A 12,895-nucleotide genomic window follows, 5' to 3' on the forward strand; every position below is an offset into this window, starting at 1 on the left:
CAATGAAGAATGAACGATGAAGAATGAACAAGGATCAATGATCAATGAAGAATGAACGATGAAGAATGAACAAGGATCAATGATCAATGACAAATGAACGATGAAGAATGAACAAGGATCAATGATCAATGAAGAATGAACGATGAAGAATGCAGAAGGATTAATGGTCAATGTCGAATGAACGATGAAGAATGAACAAGGATCAATGATCAATGAAGAATGAACGATGAAGAATGAACAAGGATCAATGATCAATGAAGAATGAACGATGAAGAATGAACAAGGATCAATGAAGAATGACGAATGAACGATGAAGAATGAACAAGGATCAATGATCAATGAAGAATGAACGATGAAGAATGCAGAAGGATTAATGGTCAATGTCGAATGAACGATGAAGAATGAACAAGGATCAATGATCAATGAAGAATGAACGATGAAGAATGAACAAGGATCAATGATCAATGAAGAATGAACGATGAAGAATGAACAAGGATCAATGAAGAATGACGAATGAACGATGAAGAATGAACAAGGATCAATGATCAATGAAGAATGAACGATGAAGAATGAACAAAGATTAATGCTCAATAAAGAATGAACGATGAAGAATGAACAAGGATCAATGATCAATGAAGAATGAACGATGTAGAATGAACAAGGATTAATGGTCAATGACGAATGAACGATGAAGAATGAAGAAGGATCATTGATCAATGAAGAATGAACGATGAAGAATGAACAAGGATTAATGCTCAATGAAGAATGAACGATGAAGAATGAACAAGGATCAATGATCAATGAAGAATGCACGATGAAGAATGAACAAGGATTAATGGTCAATGACGAATGAACGATGAAGAATTAACAAGGATCAATGATCAATGACGAATGAACGATGAAGAATGAACAAGGATCAATGATCAAAGAAGAATGAACGATGAAGAATTAACAAGGATCAATGATCAATGAAGAATGAACGATGAAGAATGAACAATGATCAATAGTCAATGACGAATGAACGATGAAGAATTAACAAGGATCAATGATCAATCAAGAATGAACGATGAAGAATGAACAAAGATCAATGATCAATGAAGACTGAACAATGAAGAATGAACAAGGATCAATGCTCAATGACGAATGAACGATGAAGAATGAACAAGGATCAATGATCAATGTAGAATGAACGATGAAGAATGAACAAGGATCAATGATCAATGTAGAATGAACGATGAAGAATGAACAAGGATTAATGGTGAATGACGAATGAACGATGAAGAATGAACAAGGATCAATGATCAATCAAGAATGAACGATGAAGAATGAACAAGGATTAATGGTGAATGACGAATGAACGATGAAGAATGAACAAGGATCAATGATCAATGAAGAATGAACGATGAAGAATGAACAAGGATCAATGATCAATGAAGAATGAACGATGAAGAATGAACAAGGATCAATAGTCAATGACGAATGAACGATGAAGAATGAATAAGGATCAATGATCAATGAATAATGAACGATGAAGAATGAACAAGGATTAATGGTCAACGACGAATGAACGATGAAGAATGAACAAGGATCAATGATCAATGAAGAATGAACGATGAAGAATAAACAAGAATCAATGATCAAAGAAGAATGAACGATGAAGAATGAACAAGGATCAATGATCAATGAAGAATGAACGATGAAGAATGAACAAGGATCAATGATCAATGAAGAATGAACGATGAAGAATGAATAAGGATCAATGATCAATGACAAATGAACGATGAAGAATGAACAAGGATCAATGATCAATGAATAATGAACGATGAAGAATGAACAAGGATTAATGGTCAATGACGAATGAACGATGAAGAATGAACAAGGATCAATGATCAATGAAGAATGAACGATGAAGAATGAACAAGGATCAATGATCAATGAAGAATGAACGATGAAGAATGAACAAGGATCAATGATCAATGACAAATGAACGATGAAGAATGAACAAGGATCAATGATCAATGAAGAATGAACGATGTAGAATGAACAAGGATTAATGGTCAATGACGAATGAACGATGAAGAATGAACAAGGATCAATGATCAATGAAGAATGAACGATGAAGAATGAACAAGGATTAATGCTCAATGAAGAATGAACGATGAAGAATGAACAAGGATCAATGATCAATGAAGAATGCACGATGAAGAATGAACAAGGATTAATGGTCAATGACGAATGAACGATGAAGAATTAACAAGGATCAATGATCAATGAAGAATGAACTATGAAGAATGAACAAGGATCAATGGTCAATGACGAATGAACGATGAAGAATGAACAAGGATCAATGATCAAAGAAGAATGAACGATGAAGAATTAACAAGGATCAATGATCAATCAAGAATGAACGATGAAGAATGAACAAAGATCAATGATCAATGAAGACTGAACAATGAAGAATGAACAAGGATCAATGCTCAATGACGAATGAACGATGAAGAATGAACAAGGATCAATGATCAATGTAGAATGAACGATGAAGAATGAACAAGGATCAATGATCAATGAAGAATGAACCATGAAGAATGAATAAGGATCAATGATCAATGACAAATGAATGATGAAGAATGAACAAGGATCAATGATCAATGAATAATGAACGATGAAGAATGAACAAGGATTAATGGTCAATGACGAATGAACGATGAAGAATGAACAAGGATCAATGATGAATGAAGAATGAACGATGAAGAATGAACAAGGATCAATGATCAATGAAGAATGAACGATGAAGAATGAACAAGGATCAATGATCAATGACAAATGAACGATGAAGAATGAACAAGGATCAATGATCAATGAAGGATGAACGATGAAGAATAAACAAGGATTAATGGTCAATGACGAATGAACGATGAAGAATGAACAAGGATCAATGATCAATGAAGAATGAACGATGAAGAATGAACAAGGATAAATGGTCAATAAAGAATGAACGATGAAGAATGAACAAGGATCAATGATCAATGACGAATGAACGATGAAGAATGAACAAGGATCAATGATCAATGACAAATGAACGATGAAGAATGAACAAGGATCAATGATCAATGAAGAATGAACGATGAAGAATAAACAAGCATTAATGGTCAATGACGAATGAACGATGAAGAATGAACAAGGATCAATGATCAATGAAGAATGAACGATGAAGAATGAACAAGGATAAATGGTCAATGAAGAATGAACGATGAAGAATGAACAAGGATCAATGATCAATGACGAATGAACGATGAAGAATGAACAAGGATCAATGATCAATGACAAATGAACGATGAAGAATGAACAAGGATCAATGATCAATGAAGAATGAACGATGAAGAATAAACAAGGATTAATGGTCAATGACTAATGAACGATGAAGAATGAACAAGGATCAATGATCAATGAAGAATGAACGATGAAGAGTGAACAAGGATAAATGGTCAATGAAGAATGAACGATGAAGAATGAACAAGGATCAATGATCAATGACGAATGAACGATAAAGAATGAACAAGGATCAATGATCAATGAAGATTGAACGATGAAGAATGAACAAGGGTCAATGATCAATGAAGAATGAACGATGAAGAATGAACAAGGATTAATGATCAATGAAGAATGAACGATGAAGAATGAACAAGGATCAATGATCAATGACGAATGAACGATGAAGAATGAACAAGGATCAATGATCAATGAAGAATGAACGATGAAGAATGAACAAGGGTGATGCAATTATGAAGAGCTCTCAATTCAATATCAAATTAGGGCATAATTGCATCATGATATTGTTAAAACCCATTGAACCTTCATGTACTAAACTTAATGAACGTGCTGATCATGGCTTGAATAAAGGAGATCACTTGCAAATTGGATTGAACATCTACATGCAAGCATGGCAAGACCAATGGGAAACAAAGGGAAGTCTCCCAATAGCCTTCAACCAGAACAGAATGTTGTTCCCAAGTCAGCAAGCTACTGAACAGCAAAGGCATCAAACTGCCTGGCAGACCACCTTGCGAGCATTGGAACGTTTATCTTGGTGTGTGTTTGAGCATGAGATTCCAAGGAATGGCATCTCTAGACATGGAAGATTACACCAAGACTTAGAGGCATCACAACGGATCCTCACAGAAGCCACAAGACTAGCTCCAAGGTCGCTTGCTCGCCTGACATTTGATAATGGCTGATCAAGAAGCCAGCCACCACCTGCTGACCAGCAGACCTAGCAAGCTTTGGCTAGATCGTATCTTTCAATCATTTGGGCCTCCAAGGGTAGAAATGGAATCTTTGTACTAGAAACTTGCTACCTAGACTAATCATGGTCATTATCAACCTTTCGAAGATCACAAGAAAGTGTGTGGAAGGTCACCTGGTCAGCATACCTACTGTCAGAATGTTAGAATGTTCTGTTAGCATGTTTTCTCTTGTTTTAATGTGCACATGTTTTGCACGTGTCTTTTAATGACCGTTATAAGTAGTTAAACGTGTCCTTAACTTTCTTATTGTATTTTCCCCGTTCCCCAAGTCTATATATAGACGTTCCAAGCCTTGTAAAAGACAAGTTTCAAGTTGAATAAAATTCAGAATTTCAGAATCATTGGAGTGTTCCTTTGTTTTCTTCCTTGAATGTGTATGTACATTCAAAAGGGTCTTGAGTAGTGCAAGATCTTCAACCTACTATAGCTGAGAGTAGTCCTTGGCTATACTTAGGGGATTGTTGGCCTTGGAGGGTTAAACTCCTAGTCTTTCAATCCAAGATTCACCCTACAAACTTGTTTGTTTGTGTGAATCATATCCCTGTTTCATGTGTGTTTTGGGTGTGTTTGGCTATCATAATACGTGGGATTGAAGGTTGGCTTAGTTCTCTACATTGCATTGAGGAATTCCAACCCAAACACGCATCAATTTGGTATCAGAGCCACTGGTTACGAAGGCCGGAAAATCAAGAAAGCATCATTCACCTGAGTTTGGTTCTTGCATTCTGTCTGGTAAGACTTTCTGTGATTTTTGTTTTTAGGAGAAGGTTTTTGTCATTTTGCTTTTGGAAAATCAAAGGTACGTATCTACACTTCTAATTCATCAAGGAAAATTAAGTTTTTACGTTGTGAAGAGAAAAAGGTGCAAGTGTTTTCAAAACTGCACAAACAGGATTGTCTGTTTGGAATTTCTGTCATAACTCTTTGTGTAATCAAAATCTCGTTAAATCCTTTTGGAATATCAAAGAAATATATCTTAACTTTGATTTCTTGAAATAAAAATTGGATTTCACATTGTGTACAAAATTTGGCGCAAGTGTTTGTGCAGACTGCTGAAACAGGATCTTGAAAATTCAAGATTCTGATCTGTGGAGCATTGGTGATATTTCTGTTCTTTTTGTTATAATTTTACATTTTTATCAGTTAGAATAAAGGTTTGCAATCACATTTCATTTGATATTACGTGCAAATTGGTTTTTGTTAAGTCTATGCATTGCATAATAGCCACAAGTCAGAATACTGAAAAATATATTCTGTTTTGAATAAGTGTTTGTTGATTCTTTTTTTGTTTTCTTTTCTTTGCTGCATATTTTGTCTTTAATAATCAAATAAATAAGGATTTACATTAGTATTTCGTTAAAATTCAAAATACAAATTGATTTATTGCTGTTTTGTGCACAAAGGACAGATTCTTTAGAATCTGATTTCTCTGTGATCAGAAGGTATTGCTGCATATCTACCTACATTTTGTTCTTCTGTGCATTTGTGTTCTTTTCATTTAAAATACATCACAATGACTGAGGAAGAGAAGAGAGAGTTCTTTCAAATGACCCTAGCAGCCATGGATCAAAAATTTGCTGAGTTTAACATGATGAATCAAGATAGGATGCCTCAAAACAGAACACAAGAGAATATGAATTTGAGGGTAGATGTAGCGGAGTTTAGTGGCCAATCCTTAACACCCGAGGATTACTTGAAATGGGAGGCTAGGTTAGAGAGTTTCTTTGAGTTCAAAGAAACCACTGAAGGACAGCAATACAAGTTAGCTAAAAGCAAGCTAACCAAGCTAGCTGCTCTATGGCTTGAGAGAGTGCAAGGGCAAAGAAGGAGGGAGAACAAGGGGAAGATTAACACGTGGGCTAAACTGAAGAAACACCTCAGAATGAAATACGTGCCCTTGTCCTATAGACAACTACCAAATCTTACACCCCTACCCCCACGCAAGACCATGACTACTCCTACAAAACAAGTGCTGACCAAACGTGACTATTATGAGGATCAAACCCAACTGCAGGCCAAAGTAGTGAAAACAATAGAGGATGCATCAGTAGACCTTGAGTTGATTAAGTCCATGACTGTTGATGATACTGAAATAAATAAATTGCATTTGCAAAATCCATCTACATACTGTGATATGAATGATTTTTGTTTCATGGAAGACAAGGAAACCATCTATGTTCATAAAAAGAAAGAAATTCAGAACAGGAAGGAATCTGTACAAGTGCTCACTACAGAGATTAGTGAGGATCAAGCTGAACAGCAAACTAAAGCATTGAACTCATTAAAGGATGAAGCATTAAACACTGAGCTGAACAAAATTATACATATTGATGATGTTGAATTAAGCAATCTGCATTTGCAAGCTTCATCTTCATGCTGTGAGCTGAATGGCTTTTATTTCATAGAAGATGAGATTACTAACTTTTCTTATGATTGTAGGTACCATACAAATATTAAACAAAGCACTGAAAGACTGCTGCAAACACAAGAGGAGTTCAGACATGAGGAGCTGCAGGAAGAACCTTTGACATGGAAGCATGTCAACTTGCTGAGTAACCATGAAGTCTCAACAGCCTCTACCGTTGATAACACAAGAAACCATGAGGGCAACGCAGAATTGAGGACAATTCTGTTTAAAGAAGGAGGGATTGATGCAATTATGAAGAGCTCTCAATTCAATATCAAATTAGGGCATAATTGCATCATGATATTGTTAAAACCCATTGAACCTTCATGTACTAAACTTAATGAACGTGCTGATCATGGCTTGAATAAAGGAGATCACTTGCAAATTGGATTGAACATCTACATGCAAGCATGGCAAGACCAATGGGAAACAAAGGGAAGTCTCCCAATAGCCTTCAACCAGAACAGAATGTTGTTCCCAAGTCAGCAAGCTACTGAACAGCAAAGGCATCAAACTGCCTGGCAGACCACCTTGCGAGCATTGGAACGTTTATCTTGGTGTGTGTTTGAGCATGAGATTCCAAGGAATGGCATCTCTAGACATGGAAGATTACACCAAGACTTAGAGGCATCACAACGGATCCTCACAGAAGCCACAAGACTAGCTCCAAGGTCGCTTGCTCGCCTGACATTTGATAATGGCTGATCAAGAAGCCAGCCACCACCTGCTGACCAGCAGACCTAGCAAGCTTTGGCTAGATCGTATCTTTCAATCATTTGGGCCTCCAAGGGTAGAAATGGAATCTTTGTACTAGAAACTTGCTACCTAGACTAATCATGGTCATTATCAACCTTTCGAAGATCACAAGAAAGTGTGTGGAAGGTCACCTGGTCAGCATACCTACTGTCAGAATGTTAGAATGTTCTGTTAGCATGTTTTCTCTTGTTTTAATGTGCACATGTTTTGCACGTGTCTTTTAATGACCGTTATAAGTAGTTAAACGTGTCCTTAACTTTCTTATTGTATTTTCCCCGTTCCCCAAGTCTATATATAGACGTTCCAAGCCTTGTAAAAGACAAGTTTCAAGTTGAATAAAATTCAGAATTTCAGAATCATTGGAGTGTTCCTTTGTTTTCTTCCTTGAATGTGTATGTACATTCAAAAGGGTCTTGAGTAGTGCAAGATCTTCAACCTACTATAGCTGAGAGTAGTCCTTGGCTATACTTAGGGGATTGTTGGCCTTGGAGGGTTAAACTCCTAGTCTTTCAATCCAAGATTCACCCTACAAACTTGTTTGTTTGTGTGAATCATATCCCTGTTTCATGTGTGTTTTGGGTGTGTTTGGCTATCATAATACGTGGGATTGAAGGTTGGCTTAGTTCTCTACATTGCATTGAGGAATTCCAACCCAAACACGCATCAAAGGGTCAATGATCAATGAAGAATGAACGATGAAGAATGAACAAGGATTAATGATCAATGAAGAATGAACGATGAATAATGAACAAGGATCAATGATCAATGAAGAATGAACGATGAAGAATGAACAAGGATTAATGGTCAATGGCGAATGAACGATGAAGAATGAACAAGTATCAATGATCAATGAAGAATGAACGATGAAGAATGAACAAGGATCAATGATCAATGAAGAATGAACGATGAAGAATGAACAAGGATCAATAGTCAATGACGAATGAACGATGAAGAATGAACAAGGATCAATGATCAATGAAGAATGAACGATGAAGAATGAACAACGATTAATGGTCAATGACGAATGAACGATGAAGAATGAACAAGTATCAATGTTCAATGAAGAATGAACGATGAAGAATGAACAAGAATCAATGATCAATGAAGAATGAACAAGGATCAATAGTCAATGACGAATGAACGATGAAGAATGAACAAGGATTAATGATCAATGAAGAATGAACGATGAAGAATGCACAATGATCAATAATCAATGACAAATGAACGATGAAGAATGAACAAGGATCAATGATCAATGAAGAATGAACGATGAAGAATAAACAAGGATTAATGGTCAATGACGAATGAACGATGAAGAATGAACAAGGATCAATGATCAATGAAGAATGAACGATGAAGAATGAACAATGATAAATGGTCAATGAAGAATGAACGATGAAGAATGAACAAGGATCAATGATCAATGACGAATGAACGATGAAGAATGAACAAGGATCAATGATCAATGACAAATGAACGATGAAGAATGATCAAGGATCAATGATCAATGAAGAATGAACGATGAAGAATAAACAAGGATTAATGGTCAATGACTAATGAACGATGAAGAATGAACAAGGATCAATGATCAATGAAGAATGAACGATGAAGAGTGAACAAGGATAAATGGTCAATGAAGAATGAACGATGAAGAATGAACAAGGATCAATGATCAATGACGAATGAACGATAAAGAATGAACAAGGATCAATGATCAATGAAGATTGAACGATGAAGAATGAACAAGGGTCAATGATCAATGAAGAATGAACGATGAAGAATGAACAAGGATTAATGATCAATGAAGAATGAACGATGAAGAATGAACAAGGATCAATGATCAATGACGAATGAACGATGAAGAATGAACAAGGATCAATGATCAATGAAGAATGAACGATGAAGAATGAACAAGGGTCAATGATCAATGAAGAATGAACGATGAAGAATGAACAAGGATTAATGATCAATGAAGAATGAACGATGAATAATGAACAAGGATCAATGATCAATGAAGAATGAACGATGAAGAATGAACAAGGATTAATGGTCAATGACGAATGAACGATGAAGAATGAACAAGTATCAATGATCAATGAAGAATGAACGATGAAGAATGAACAAGGATCAATGATCAATGAAGAATGAACGATGAAGAATGAACAAGGATCAATAGTCAATGACGAATGAACGATGAAGAATGAACAAGGATCAATGATCAATGAAGAATGAACGATGAAGAATGAACAAGGATTAATGGTCAATGACGAATGAACGATGAAGAATGAACAAGTATCAATGATCAATGAAGAATGAACGATGAAGAATGAACAAGGATCAATGATCAATGAAGAATGAACAAGGATCAATAGTCAATGACGAATGAACGATGAAGAATGAACAAGGATCAATGATCAATGACGAATGAACGATGAAGAATGAACAAGGATCAATGATCAATAAAGAATGAACGATGAAGAATGAACAAGGGTCAATGATCAATGAAGAATGAACGATGAAGAATGAACAAGGATTAATGATCAATGAAGAATGAACGATGAAGAATGAACAAGGATCAATGATCAAAGAAGAATGAACGATGAAGAATGAACAAGGATCAATGATCAATGAAGAATGAACGATGAAGAATGAACAAGGATCAATGATCAATGAAGAATGAACGATGAAGAGTAAACAAGAATCAATGATCAAAGAAGAATGAACGATGAAGAATATACAAGGATCAATGATCAATGAAGAATGAACGATGAAGAATATAGAAGGATCAATGATCAATGAAGACTGAACGATGAAGAATGAATAAGGATCAATGATCAATGATAAATGAACGATGAAGAATGAACAAGGATCAATGATCAATGAATAATGAACGATGAAGAATGAACAAGGATTAATGGTCAATGACGAATGAACGATGAAGAATGAACAAGGATCAATGATCAATGAAGAATGAACGATGAAGAATGAACAAGGATCAATGATCAATGAAGAATGAACGATGAAGAATGAACAAGGATCAATTATCAATGACAAATGAACGATGAAGAATGAACAAGGATCAATGACCAATGACAAATGAACGATGAAGAATGAACAAGGATAAATGGTCAATGAAGAATGAACGATGAAGAATGAACAAGGATCAATGATCAATGACGAATGAACGATGAAGAATGAACAAGGATCAATGATCAATGACAAATGAACGATGAAGAATGAACAAGGATCAATGATCAATGAAGAATGAACGATGAAGAATAAACAAGGATTAATGGTCAATGACGAATGAACGACGAAGAATGAACAAGGATCAATGATCAATGAAGAATGAACGATGAAGAATGAACAAGGATAAATGGTCAATGAAGAATGAACGATGAAGAATGAACAAGGATCAATGATCAATGACGAATGAACGATGAAGAATGAACAAGGATCAATGATCAATGACAAATGAACGATGAAGAATGAACAAGGATCAATGATCAATGAAGAATGAACGATGAAGAATAAACAAGGATTAATGGTCAATGACTAATGAACGATGAAGAATGAACAAGGATCAATGATCAATGAAGAATGAACGATGAAGAGTGAACAAGGATAAATGGTCAATGAAGAATGAACGATGAAGAATGAACAAGGATCAATGATCAATGACGAATGAACGATAAAGAATGAACAAGGATCAATGATCAATGAAGAATGAACGATGAAGAATGAACAAGGGTCAATGATCAATGAAGAATGAACGATGAAGAATGAACAAGGATTAATGATCAATGAAGAATGAACGATGAAGAATGAACAAGGATCAATGATCAATGACGAATGAACGATGAAGAATGAACAAGGATCAATGATCAATGAAGAATGAACAATGAAGAATGAACAAGTATCAATGATCAATGAAGAATGAACGATGAAGAATGAACAAGGATTAATGATCAATGAAGAATGAACGATGAATAATGAACAAGGATCAATGATCAATGAAGAATGAACGATGAAGAATGAACAAGGATTAATGGTCAATGGCGAATGAACGATGAAGAATGAACAAGTATCAATGATCAATGAAGAATGAACGATGAAGAATGAACAAGGATCAATGATCAATGAAGAATGAACGATGAAGAATGAACAAGGATCAATAGTCAATGACGAATGAACGATGAAGAATGAACAAGGATCAATGATCAATGAAGAATGAACGATGAAGAATGAACAACGATTAATGGTCAATGACGAATGAACGATGAAGAATGAACAAGTATCAATGTTCAATGAAGAATGAACGATGAAGAATGAACAAGAATCAATGATCAATGAAGAATGAACAAGGATCAATAGTCAATGACGAATGAACGATGAAGAATGAACAAGGATTAATGATCAATGAAGAATGAACGATGAAGAATGCACAATGATCAATAATCAATGACAAATGAACGATGAAGAATGAACAAGGATCAATGATCAATGAAGAATGAACGATGAAGAATAAACAAGGATTAATGGTCAATGACGAATGAACGATGAAGAATGAACAAGGATCAATGATCAATGAAGAATGAACGATGAAGAATGAACAATGATAAATGGTCAATGAAGAATGAACGATGAAGAATGAACAAGGATCAATGATCAATGACGAATGAACGATGAAGAATGAACAAGGATCAATGATCAATGACAAATGAACGATGAAGAATGATCAAGGATCAATGATCAATGAAGAATGAACGATGAAGAATAAACAAGGATTAATGGTCAATGACTAATGAACGATGAAGAATGAACAAGGATCAATGATCAATGAAGAATGAACGATGAAGAGTGAACAAGGATAAATGGTCAATGAAGAATGAACGATGAAGAATGAACAAGGATCAATGATCAATGACGAATGAACGATAAAGAATGAACAAGGATCAATGATCAATGAAGATTGAACGATGAAGAATGAACAAGGGTCAATGATCAATGAAGAATGAACGATGAAGAATGAACAAGGATTAATGATCAATGAAGAATGAACGATGAAGAATGAACAAGGATCAATGATCAATGACGAATGAACGATGAAGAATGAACAAGGATCAATGATCAATGAAGAATGAACGATGAAGAATGAACAAGGGTCAATGATCAATGAAGAATGAACGATGAAGAATGAACAAGGATTAATGATCAATGAAGAATGAACGATGAATAATGAACAAGGATCAATGATCAATGAAGAATGAACGATGAAGAATGAACAAGGATTAATGGTCAATGACGAATGAACGATGAAGAATGAACAAGTATCAATGATCAATGAAGAATGAACGATGAAGAATGAACAAGGATCAATGATCAATGAAGAATGAACGTTGAAGAATGAACAAGGATCAATAGTCAA

The sequence above is a fragment of the Amaranthus tricolor genome, chromosome 11 (assembly GCF_026212465.1).
Source record: "Amaranthus tricolor cultivar Red isolate AtriRed21 chromosome 11, ASM2621246v1, whole genome shotgun sequence".
Classification (NCBI taxonomy): Eukaryota; Viridiplantae; Streptophyta; class Magnoliopsida; order Caryophyllales; family Amaranthaceae; genus Amaranthus; species Amaranthus tricolor.